Here is a 12,586-nt window from a genome sequence, read left to right as displayed (position 1 = left end):
TTGTTTGTTTGTTTGTTTGTTTGTTTGTTTGTTTTTCGAGACAGGGTTTCTCTGTGTAGCCCTGGCTGTCCTGGAACTCACTCTCTAGACCTGGCTGGCCTCGAACTCAGAAACGCGCCGGCCTCTGCCTCCCAAGTGCTGGGACTAAAGGAGTGTGCCACCATCGCCTGGCTGTGTTTTTTTTGTTTGTTTGTTTGTTGTTTTTTGTTTGAGTCTTTTTAGTTCATTCCTAACAGAAAAATAGCACAACTGTCTGAAAAATATTTACTAAGGAAAATTAAGATAAAACCACTTAACTTTAAATTTTGTCCAGCCACCGAGATTGAAATATGTCTTTTAAGAAAATGCCAGCATAGCTTGGCATGATGGTAACACCAACTCAGGAGGCTGAGGCAGGAGGATCTCTGAGGCAAGCCTGATCTACAGAGTGAGTTCCAAATAGACAGGGCTACACAGAGAAGCCCTGTTTCAAAATGATCAAACAAAAAAGTCTGTGTGATCCTGTTTGCTTGCACATAAAAGTGCTGAGTTGGAAAGGAGACACTGGGAGACGGGCGCGCGTGCGCACACACACACACACACACACACAGATTATTTAGTCTGGGAGAAAATGAGCCTAGATCTTTAGTCTTTATTTCTAAATGGTCAATTTTTTCTTTATCCAAGCTTCTCCCTGTGGTCACCTCATTATAGACACAAGAGAGCGAGGCTCTTGTAGCTGCCAAGTACAGCAGCCAAAGGAAGCTTAACAGTATGGAAGTAGAAGATCCAAAATGTGGTCTCTGCACCCGCAGCTAACTACAGACAAGACTGTCCTCATGCCTGTGTGTTAGGCAAGTGACTCAACCTTCTCCAAGTCTTGTAACCTTGAGCCAAGAAAAAAAAAAAACATCTGAACAGAAAAACGTTTCATTCTTTTGCTGCTGGCAAACTGAAATTTTAAACAGTTATGATGCGAAAAAAACCTATGCTCTGACAGAAATGTATTCACCCCAGAAGCTGAAGAGGCAAAAAGTATCACTAAGCTACCATGAGAAAGAAATCCCACTCCTGAAGATGTGGATCCTTTTAAGAATGGTCCAAAGAGTCACTTTCAACAGTTCAAGGATCATATACACACTCTATACCACACGGCATTAGAACACTGTATTTCATGGTCTTTAATCAACCCCACAGGCAAGACCAGGTCTAAAGGCAATCACTCTGGCAAGTGTCTCCCTGCCCTGTTAAGCATGATTTTGCTTTAACATGACACTAGAGCTACTAAAAGCCGTAAGTTCCAGTCTTTCTCCTCTTAGGATGCACCTGAATAGTCATGGCACTGTCTACAGAGCTTTTACTCTGTGTCTCATTTTGCAGACACATTGCACACCTCAAGAACACAGAGACCTTTTCTCTTATACAACTGTCCTGAACAGCCAGCACCTTGCTTGGCAGAGTAATATTAGAAAAACAATGCTTTGGTTTGAATGTGAAATATTCCCCAAGGGCTCTTAGGTTTGAACACAGGTTCCTTTGCTACTAGCACTGTCTAGGGGGGTTGTGTAGCCTTAAAAACATGGACTCTAGCTGGTGGATGAGGTCAGCAGAGGCAGGCTTTGAGGGTTAAAACTTAATACTGTCTCTTTCCAGAGGGCACTGTGAGCTCATATCACAAAGAACTAAGGTGAGCCAAGCATGAAGTTTTTCCCATTACCAGGGATGTGCCCTCTAAACTGTGAGCCAAAACAAATCCTGCTTCCCTTAAGTTGTTTCTGTCAGTTATTTGATCAAAGAGACAGAAGTCACTAACACATACACTGCCCCAATGAGCCAGTGACCACACCCCTGCCCTGGTGAGCTGGTGACCCCTTGCTCTGGCAGGACTCATTAAACTATGCTTAGAGATGTCGTGACTCAGACAACTCATTGCAGCCTGAAATGTTCATGTCCTTACAGGAACTTCAATCCATCAGCTGCCTGTTTCAGGACCTCACAGAACATATGGAGCACAGAAGATAAAGGTATCCTGTGCCACAAAGTGCCCCTGCGTTACTCACTCTCTTCTCTGCAACCATAAAACACCCCCAAGTGTGAGCCAACATGTTTAGAATGGATGAAGCGGCCTGCTGGGTCTTGAAGCATATTAATAAGACAAAGGCCCTACTTACAGAGTTTCTTCTAATTTTCATCTTTAGACTCTTCTAGGTGCTCTTAAAAGGCCTTCAGACAGATGCCTCACTGCCTTTCAGGGATCCTCTTGGATCTGCAGTCTGTCCTCTGCCTACCTTCCTTTTAGAAGAGTATGCAGAACTAGAAATGGCCATGCTGTGAGGTTGAGTGTACCTATCCCCTTCTCAGCCTAGACAGGCCTACTGCATTAATGCTACTGTCTACCACTACCAATTTATTATTATTATTATTTAAATTGTATATGTATGGGTGCTTTATTTCCATGTCTGGGCATGATGTGTATGCCCACAAAGGCCAGAAAAGCATGTCAGATCCCCAAGGACTGGAGTTATAAATGATGAAAGCCACTATGTGGGGGCTATTCCTCCTCCATTCAGATCGTCTGGTATTTTCAAACCCCCAATATAAAACTTTCCATTTATTTCTACTCCTATCTCACCCTATTAAATTGAGCCTATCATTCCAGCCTGTCAAAATCTTTTCAGATCTCAACTCTATAACTGAATGTATCTTTCCCAGAGCATTTAGAGGAGACGGGGCTTCTGAACTCGGCTTGGGGATTGCTTCCGTGAGCATCCCCTTTCAAACTGCTCGCTGCCAATATCCCCTGTAGTGTCATTGGGCCTACTTGTCCATCTCTCAGAAGGCTGTGCGGATTCTGCAATTTGTCATAAAGGCTCACTGACAGCCGAGGCCAGCCAGGAGCGCCTAATTACCAGAAACCAGACCTGAATGACAATGTCCACAGATCAACCAAGTACCCTCCAGCCCTGGGTCCACTCTGGGCAGCCATTCGAGTGGCCAGGGCTCTGTTCGACATGCAATTTCATCTGGATCTTGTCCAGGTGGCACAAAAGAGGCTCTTGCCCCAAACTTGCTTATTTTCTGTGAATACAGAAAAGATGGCTCAGGAGATTCGACATGAAACCAACATAAAGACTTTCGATTTCTCGGAGCACCATGTTGAAGTAGTAAGATAGCTCTAGGAGAGCCACAAGTGCCCAAGATCCCCAGAGCTTATGCAAATGGCATTGTGCTTTAATCATGCTGAAAAGTGATTCTAAAGGTCGCTTCTTCTAAAGTACATCCTTAATGAAGGGATGTGCTGAGCACGCCTTTCTGGTCATTTCACTGAAAGCTTAGTTTAAGCCGGGTGTGAAAGGTACCAGCTTGAGCTACACAGAGAGATCCTGTATTATAATTCTAAGAAAGCTTATCATCTTACTCTCACATTCTCGATCCAGAGATGAACAAGATCACTTTACAAAGCCTGGATTTTTTTCTTTCATGCCCTGCTCCAGAATTTATGTCTTTTAGATATTAAAACTGCCTGTTTTAACTTTCGAAGAAAGTATCTTCCCTAAGAGACTGTATAGAAGAAGCCTGAGCAATTCTCTAGCAAACAATGTGCTAATACTGCTTGTAAGCCTTGTGTGATTTCAACCCACAGCGTCTAATTCAGTTAATGTGCTATACGGTTTAATTGGGAAGTACAGGCTAATCTATTAACCTGATCTTTTTTTATTGCGGTGGTGGGGGACACAGGAGTGTCAAGACAGGGTATCTCTGTGTAGCCCTGGCTGTCCTGAAACTCTCTCTCTGTAGAGCAGACTGGCCTTGAACTCAAGAGATCCACCTGCCTCTGCCTCCCAAGTGATGAGATTAGAAGTGTGATCCACCACCGCTCAGTTGACTCAAATTATTTTTAATAATTATTTGAAAATAGCAAATAGACAGAAATTCTTTAAACCAAAATAGAAACCGTATGGTTGAGTCTATTAGAACTTTCTACATTTATTTCTAAATCTCCCCTAAATTAAAATAGTCTGACTTACTTGGGAAACAAGAGTGGCATTTCAACTGTCTGGGTTTCTCTGTGACCTTGACAGGACAGCCTGAGTGCTACTTCTATTTCTTCTGTGTTGATATGTGTGTCTGTGTGTGTGTGTGTACTCACTCATGTGCATGCACACACACATTCTTACAAGTGCTTCTATTCAGAAGCCAGAGAAGAATTCATATTGTACTGTAGTCACAATCCCCTTTCCACCTCAGCTCAGCTCATGGTTTCACACCTAGGCTAGCTTGCCAGCAAGCCTCAGGTGTTCTCCTGTGTCTGCTCCACTCACTCTACCCTATTGGTTGGTTTTCTTCTTTTTTTTAAATGAGGGTTCCAGGAATGAAAACTCAGCTCATGGAGCTTGTGTCTACTCAGAAGCTATCACCACGGTCCCCACTTACACCTTCTCTCCAAGCATGGTGGGTCTATAAAGCCCACAACACTCAACTTGAACTGTGTAAGTTTCCGATTCAAGGGCCGGTTTGGATGCTACAACAACCCGTTGACTCAGTAACTGGGAGGGGCGCCCAGGCTGCTCTCAGGGGCTTTCGGAACACCCACATTCAATCAGAATACTGGCCAGTAGAAATGCTCGTTCTGGCTTCTCGAGTTCTGCTGTGCCTTTCCCCACCCCCACCTCAAACACAGGCACAGGATCCCATGAACATTACATCGTAAAATGGACTTCAACAAGGTAAACTTAGTTTTACACTATACCCCCTCACACATTCTGTACATTATCAGAAATGCTTAGAAACAGTCATGGTTTTGAATTGTGTGTTTTTCTGAGATTTCTTTGAGTATCTACATAGATAAATCTGTGAGCTGTGGGCAGGTATCTACACATGAAATCCATGCATGCTTAAAATAAATACTCCTTTTAACGCCTAGCCTGTAGAAAATGTAATTAATACATTTGAAAAAGAAAGGAGGGGAAACCCAGTTTCAGCTACAACCTGTCACATGAGGTAGACCTGAAAATTTCCAATAAATCTCAAATGTATTCCAGATTTTTGAATTAATTAGGGATAGTCAAAATATATCTAATCTTCCTGTTTCTTTAGGTTTTTTGAGACAGGGTCTCATGTTGCCGAGGGTGACCTTGAACACCTAAACCTCCTTTTCCACTTTCCAAGAGGTGAAATTAAGGGTGTGTGTGGCACCACGGGCACTTAACTTGCTTTCCTCTCCCCAGCCACTCAGGCATGAACCCAGAGTTATTTTGCTATAACATGAAGGCATCTAAAGAGTCTCTGGAATACTTGAACGAACATATCATTACCAAGAATGACAAGACCACAGTGGACAGATAAAAGATTATCTTAACAAGCAGGACCCAGGAGCTCTTGTTTAAAACAAAACAAACAAACAAAAAAAATCACACAAGGCTGCCCTCAGACTCCCTGAGCTTGCTAAGCCTACTCTCTGTGCTTGCCTGGGAGGCCACAGGCCACACAGGTCACACTCAGCATTCCTGATACAACCCTGCTCCTTCAGAGCAGTACAGCTTACAGAGCCCAGTGGCCATGTAATGTTTCATTACTAAATGTCAACTCATCACGCACTCATGCACGCACGCATGCACACAGATCTCAGACCCTGTTACTAAGTTTATTTTCTTATAGGCAGGAGGACATGGGCACACTCACACAGCTTGCTTAGCCGATCATAACCACCCTTCCCAGTCCTTAGATCTCTAAATTTAATGTTTGACAGCAGGCCTGCCTCTGGCTTCTCCTGCTACAGGACAAGACAGAGAGAAGCTGAGTTCACACTGAGCTTCTAAACCCAGAGGAGACTGGTTAACATTGTTGTGGGCTGTATATGCAAAGCAAAGTGGCCTGGAGGTCTTGTTTGAGGCTCAGAAAATGCAGGGTCTGTGGCTACAAATTGTAGCCCAGAGACACTGAGCTTTAAGGAGCAAGAGCCACTTTGTTATTGAATGGAGTCAGTCTGCCAGTGAGGACAGAATGTAGCTCTTCCCTGCTACAGCCAGCTTAAAGTAAACCCAACACCATGCAAGGCTCTCAAGACCTCCGAAGTATGGAAAGGCCTCTGGCCCAGTACTGGAAGTAAACCTCTGTTGCCCTTCAACCCCAGAAGAGCTATGTGAAGACCCCCACCACTGTGGATCTATATGATGACCTCCTACTCCCATCATCTACGTAGAAGAATGGAACGCAGAGAACATCTACAGCTGTATCTGACCTTTCTATTACCAGAAAGGCATTGGTCCATGGGTACAGCTATAGGTTAGTGACACCACCTCAAATCCTGTTCTAGCCCAAAGGAGTATTAGATTACTAGAATGTTCTCTAAGAACATTTTGAGTTTACTCTATCTGGAGTGTCCCTGCAGATGTCTGCATGTCTAGAGTCCATTTATCTTTCTGACAGCACCATCTTCCCAGAGTTTTGACCTGGCTCAAGCTGATCAGACCTCTCCTTTTCTAGATAACCCTAGTCTTTGAAATGACAGCATACAGGTTTTCTGTGGCAGCCTTACCCAGCAGCTCAGTGTTAACGGAGCATGCCCTCATATGGAACATAAACATCCCAACAGACATTTGCTCATGGACTGTCACCATTAGGCCAAGAAAAAGAAGCAGTGGGAAGAGGCAGTGAGAAGCTTTCCAACAGGACCACAGCCATGGGTGGCTGTGATAGAGGCTCTGCCTTCTGATGCCAGCAGCAGCACACAGCACAGACAGAAGATTCACAGGGGATTTTCTCAGACACGATGGTATTAACATAGCTTCTAGCCCTGGGATTCATTTCATTAAACTGGAATTCATCTAAACGAGAAGAAAAAGCTAATCTTCTAAAACGTGAAAGCTAACAGCCAAAAGGCACAGGAGTAGGGGACACTGCAGGAGCCAAGCACCACCAGCTCAGCAGAGGTCTGGGGTATGTGCATCTGTGGACCTGGCTAGAGTCACTGGCCTTTTTTTTTTTTTTTATTAACTTTAAGGCTTAATAATTAGCCATTACCACCACTGCAACGTGTCCTGGCATACTGGGAAGTGGGGGAGGCCTACCAAGTGGGGAAGACACTCACTGGTCAAATCCAAGTGGGTGTATTTGATGGAGGACAGGCAACGCTAGAGGAAAGTGATGCTACCTAAAGGACTTTATAATGTTTAAAGAATCTCCCAAGAGGACCTGGCTGGGTAGTCCTACTGTGTGCTCACAGGTGCCCAGAGTCTCCTCCTGGTTATCAGGCTTTCTGCATACGAATGCTCAAACACCACAGCTCCTTCTCTCCCCCCAACAACACACAGCAGGCAGGAAGTTCTCTGCTCACTGTACCGAGGCAGGCAATGGGTAGGCACGAAAAGGTGGAGGGAATGGCTCCACAGGAGGGATGCAGGATCAGTGTGAGCAGGTGACTACATGAAAAGGGGCATTTCAATCAGTCTCTGAGCACCATCCAGGAGGAAGTAGCTAGGCCAATGTCTCAGTTAATCTCCAATATAAATCATTGACCAAAACCCAGTGCCAACGTGGAAAATCACCAGGAAAAGGCCAGGGTACCTTCCTAGGTCGTCAGGTGTTAGGACTACATGTTCCTGAGCCAAAGATCTACAAAGGGACTGGTGACAGTTTTCTGAGATGACTGGTCTCTTCATTCAGAGCACAGGAGAACCGTTCATACTTAAGAAGAGTATAACAGAGAAGGTTGGTGGACTCCTGCTTACTCAGAAGTTCAGTTCTCCCTAGAATCTCTTTAAAGTTCCTGGTAATAATAACTCAAGTTCTAGCTTCCTGGAAGTGTCATCAGTCCACCACCTTGATAGCATTATCAAACGACAGCCCCATAAAATACCTTCATCTTGGGGTAAGACAGCTTATACTTTTGCATAGAATTACAGAAGAGCAGGTAAGCATGGCTAAGGCTGTGAGTTGAGTGTGACAGCTCTGATTCTGCATACATACAATCTGTGCTATTATAGCTCTGTAGAAGAGTAAACAGGCATGATATTTTTGGCTAATTCATTATGAAGCAATGAAGATATACCAGTCACCTTCTTAACCACTAAACATAGGGAATGTTGCCTTCAGAGTTCCAATGCACTGTCCGTGCCTCACTGACAGGGACTTACAACATGGTTCTGGGATAGCCAATCCAGAGCTTCAAGGCCTTCAAGGTTCTGCTGTCTCTTTAGCAGGGTGTCCTACAGTGTCACCACCTGTCCCTCCCATTTACCTTTCTCATGGCACCCTCTTTTAATTCACTTTACCATCCTGCTGTTCTAAAGTTATTCCCAGCTTCACTCTGCCCCCAAGACAGTAGGACAGTTAGCATCAATTATCAACTTAACCGAACAACCAGGAAGAAAATCTCAAGGAGGGACTGTCTACATTGGGTTGGCCTGTGGCACATGTGGGAAGGTCCACACCACAGTGAATGGTACCAATTTTTATGAGTAAAGTCCTGAACTGATTAGGAATAGAGAGACTGGGCTGAGAAGCAGCAGATTACTGTGCAGGTGATGTGCCTTGCTGTTTGAAGTCCTGCCACCTCAACTTCTCTGCTTGGATGGATTAAAACCTGGATTTATGAGCTTATTTTCTCCTTAGTTATCTTTTGTCAGGGTAACATGAAAATAGGACAGATTGTCAATCAACATCCATCCAGGTCCACCTCAGGGTATGTTTTCTCAAAGAATCCCATCGGAAACACACAGGTCATGGCATGTGGGGCCTGGGGTATGAGTGATGAGCCGGGTGGTGGGAGATCACCTTGCAGGGACTCAAGAACTGTAAGCTCAAAACAAGTAGCTTAGTGCATAGGAGGAATGATGACTGTCACTGGGAAAGCAGCCTGAGAGCCAACATCACCCTAGTCCTGTAGCTCTTCTTCTCGTCCTTGTGGGCAATCTGAACATACTCCTGAACAAAGGTGGTCCTGATAGCCCCTTTCAATCCACATCTGTTTATATTGGGTTCTGTTAATGGTCTGAAAATAAGATGCATCATCACACTTGATCCCCAGTTGATGATGTTGTAGGGTCTCATTTAAAAAAAGTGGGTTGATGGGGAAGAAGGGGTATAGGGGCTACAGCCCAACCCCGCCCCTTGCCCTGCCTTTGATCCAGGTTAGTATCAGTAAGGAACAGCACGGAGGCATTCTTGCCACCATGCTGCCCCTCCCTCCATGATGGACTGTGTTCCTCAAGCCATGAGCCACATAAATCCTTCATCCAATAAGTTGCACTCGGCAGGTATTTTATCAAAGTCATGTGAAAGGTAGCAAGTATACCCTTCCTGTGTCTCTTCTGAAGAAAGCACGAAGTCCTTCTAGGAGCACTCCTGCCTGTATAAGGATCTTCTCCTGCTCAAAGATGAGGAGGAAGCTTTTCCACGCCATAGCTCTGCTTTCCATTCCTCTGTCTAGGCTACCGTGTAGCCATTCTCCCTGTAACACTCTTGCTCTCCTCTTTTGCTTGCAAGCTCCTACTCATTCCCATTCACCCCACCTGCCTAATTTCTTCCAATACGGTGGTCCAAAAGCAGCAGAAATGAAATCAGTTATTTATTTAGTCCTTTACACCCAACAGGATGCAGTGCGTCCCCGCTGTGTCTGTATTCCTCAGCAGCAGACTGCTCTACAGAGTCCCCTTGCTTCCCTCTGACCCCATATTCAGCACCTTCCAACTGCACAAGTCAAAACATGTTTTTTTTAATTAGTTAAATGAATAAGCTCCTCTCTTTTGTATAAATAAGAACAAAGAAAGAACTCAAGGGTTATGGAAACTGGGAAGTACCAGCATTGTCACCTGGACTCAAAAGTCCTTTCTGTTCACAATTTCAGAGATGCATACTTTTGAGACCTAACACTGCCAGTGTGGCCACCACTTTCTCCTTCCTTCTTCGTGCTTCACCCCCACCTGCCACAGAAATAGGGACCCAGTCCAAAAAGAGAGCTAATCTCAACATTAACTCAGGAAAGCCTCGTTAATAAAAAACTTCACTAAGAACACTCTGTCTGTTTGTTAACTATTTGGCCTTAGAGAAGTGTGAAATCCACACATGAGACGTGCTAAGAACCACTGGTCTTTACTGATGCACTGATTCACACTCTGGGTGTGTCTGCTTCCAGTGCTGAGACTATGGTCAGGCCTACCCTCTACCCAGCTTGTTTGCTTCTTTTCTTCTCATCTCTCTCCCTCCCTTCCCAGTCTCTCTTCTTTTTTCTTTAAGACTTTGTCTCACTATGTAGCCCCGGCTGGCCTGGAATTTGTTATATAAACCTCCGAGTCCTAGACTGGGGCAAGACGCTCTGCAGTGCTAGTGTCCGATCCACTAAGGTGGGAGGGAGAGCCATGCTGGAGTACAGCCTGGGACACAAATGCTGGAATGCCTTCTCCTGAGGTTTCCCAGTTCTGGGTCATGTGACCTGATGATACTTCTAAGCCTTGTAAGACCAAGCCAGAGAGAAACCAGTGGCTTGGAAAATGTCCTTCCGTGTTAAGGCAGTGACTGATCACATTTAAATGCACAATCTCTCTAGAAGAAATTTAGGTTTTGGGTCAATTGCTTTTGACTCCCCACCCTGCAAAACACAACAGAAACCAAGATGTGCACACCATCTTTGCCCTTCTTACCTGCCACTCTCTGCACACACTTCCCTGACACAGCTTTATTCCTCAGCACCTCTTGAGAGCTGTTCCCTTTGAATAAAATGACTAGCCCTCATTCTTTCCTGCCTGTGGTCCACCCAAACCTGCTGAACAATAACGTCTAAGTTCCTAAGACGCCATGGCCTGGAACATCTTGACCACCAGCGCCTGACTCCCTGGATACCGCATAGCACTGAACAAGAATTGCCAGGCGATACAGTACATGTATTTGCCCAATTTCCTTGACAAATTCTGGGCTTCATGAAGGCAGGGACCACATTCTGTTTCCACAGACTACTGTCTTTCTGGCTCCCAGCACTCTCAGGAGAGGCTACGAATGGTGACCATACTGATGCTCTTCCTATAACACTTTTACTCTGAAGAGCAGTGCCATGGAGCACAAGAAGCAGTAATCCACCCATCCAACACAGGGTTGCCCCATGATGCCTAGGCTAGTGTTGAAAATTGTACATGAAATTCTTTCAGTCTGGAGTAGTTGGCTGAGAGGCTTGTATTGGGGCACCTGGCTTTTCTTTTTTAAAATGCTGGTGGCCTTCATAGCTTTTAGAACTAGCATCTGCCTCAATCCACCAGACAAAAAAGGGTAAGTCAGCCTTTGAGAAAATACTTTCCAGGAAACATCTCTTCTTTACAACAGGTCAAACAGTTTGGAATCAACTCACTAACTCGGGCCATATTCTGGGTATCCATAATGTTTTCTAAAGATAGAAGGACTATACATCTGCTAGCTCACCCACTACACTCAAGAGCCCATGCGTCATATCCTTATATGGCTCTAGCCTTGAATATCTCTTTGTAAAGATATCTCAAAGTGAAATTATCCAGCAAACCCTTGTGTGGATAGAAGGTTCCACAAGTCAACAACCGCTTAAGCAGTTTAAACCAACAAGCAAGATGCCTTCTATTTAAATGCTATGAGCGAATCTATTTTAAGCCTTTAAAAATCCTTCGGGCAGGTGTTTAAGCTGTGTACTGACTGCGCCTGTGGAGGCTCTGGGGTGGGGGATGGCGGGCTCTACTCTCCACGAAGGCAGCGTTTTGTTCAGACAATCTTCCTGCTGCAGGTCATGTGACAAAGGGCAAATAAACAGCATCTGGGGATTTTCAATTACAGACCTTCGCCCAGCATGCCTGCACTGTAATCTCTACCAGATGAGGCCCAGGCCTCCCTATTTTCAATAATTCACACACTGTGTACACAGAACATGACAATAAGGGCATTCATGGTGCGGCCTGATTCGCAGATCAAAGCTAGCAGAGGGCCAGGAGGGCCAGCTGTAAGCAGGCTCGGCTGCTGGATGCTTCGTGCTTTTCACAGGCTTGGAAAGGCTCTCCCCCGGACCTGGCAAGCCAGCCCTCTTTCCTGAGCTGTATTGCTGAGCAAACTCTGAACGGGAATGGGGTGCTCTCGGGGACTGCCAGAGAGGCAGCCAATCCATGTGCATTTGGGGATGCTGGGAAAGCTGCACAACTCTGAGCCACTCGAAGAGCTGCCTCTTGTCTGGTGGAAGATCAGTGTAAGAGTTCCTGGCCCGGGTGGTACCTAAAAATATGAGGTCTAAAAACACTGTACGACACCTGGACAGCCTAAACTAGGTACTGTGTCTTCCCATTTAACCTGCAAGACCATAGTGAGACCAGGTGACACAGAGTCATATTTTAAAGGCATGTCAGAACCTCAGGTGTGGGAAATCAAAGACAGGACACTCTGTTTTACTAGTGAAATCTCTACAGTTAATTAACTCAAACGTGGAGACCAGCACATTTAGCCACTGTATATTGCTCACATGCACACACCTCCATGTCAGCTCTCTAAATGCACAAGTTTCTCAAGTCTGTAACATTCCAGATGCGGCAAGAGCGAGACTCTAGTAGGGACGTGGCTTCCTCCTCTCAAGATTTCACACTCATCACCGAGGGCAGGAACCAGG

General features: G+C 45.2%; 1 protein-coding gene across 1 annotated transcript in view; it reads right to left on the bottom strand.

Moving 5' to 3' along the window:
- The window catches only part of Tead1 (TEA domain transcription factor 1), a 223,663-nt gene that overhangs the window by 66,084 nt on the left and 144,993 nt on the right, over positions 1–12,586 (bottom strand). The gene's annotated exons all lie outside the window — the stretch shown is intronic.

This window comes from Grammomys surdaster, unplaced genomic scaffold (assembly GCF_004785775.1).
Source record: "Grammomys surdaster isolate TR1022 unplaced genomic scaffold, NIH_TR_1.0 184, whole genome shotgun sequence".
In the NCBI taxonomy this organism is placed as follows: domain Eukaryota; kingdom Metazoa; phylum Chordata; class Mammalia; order Rodentia; family Muridae; genus Grammomys; species Grammomys surdaster.
This window is presented reverse-complemented; position numbering and strand designations above follow the sequence as displayed.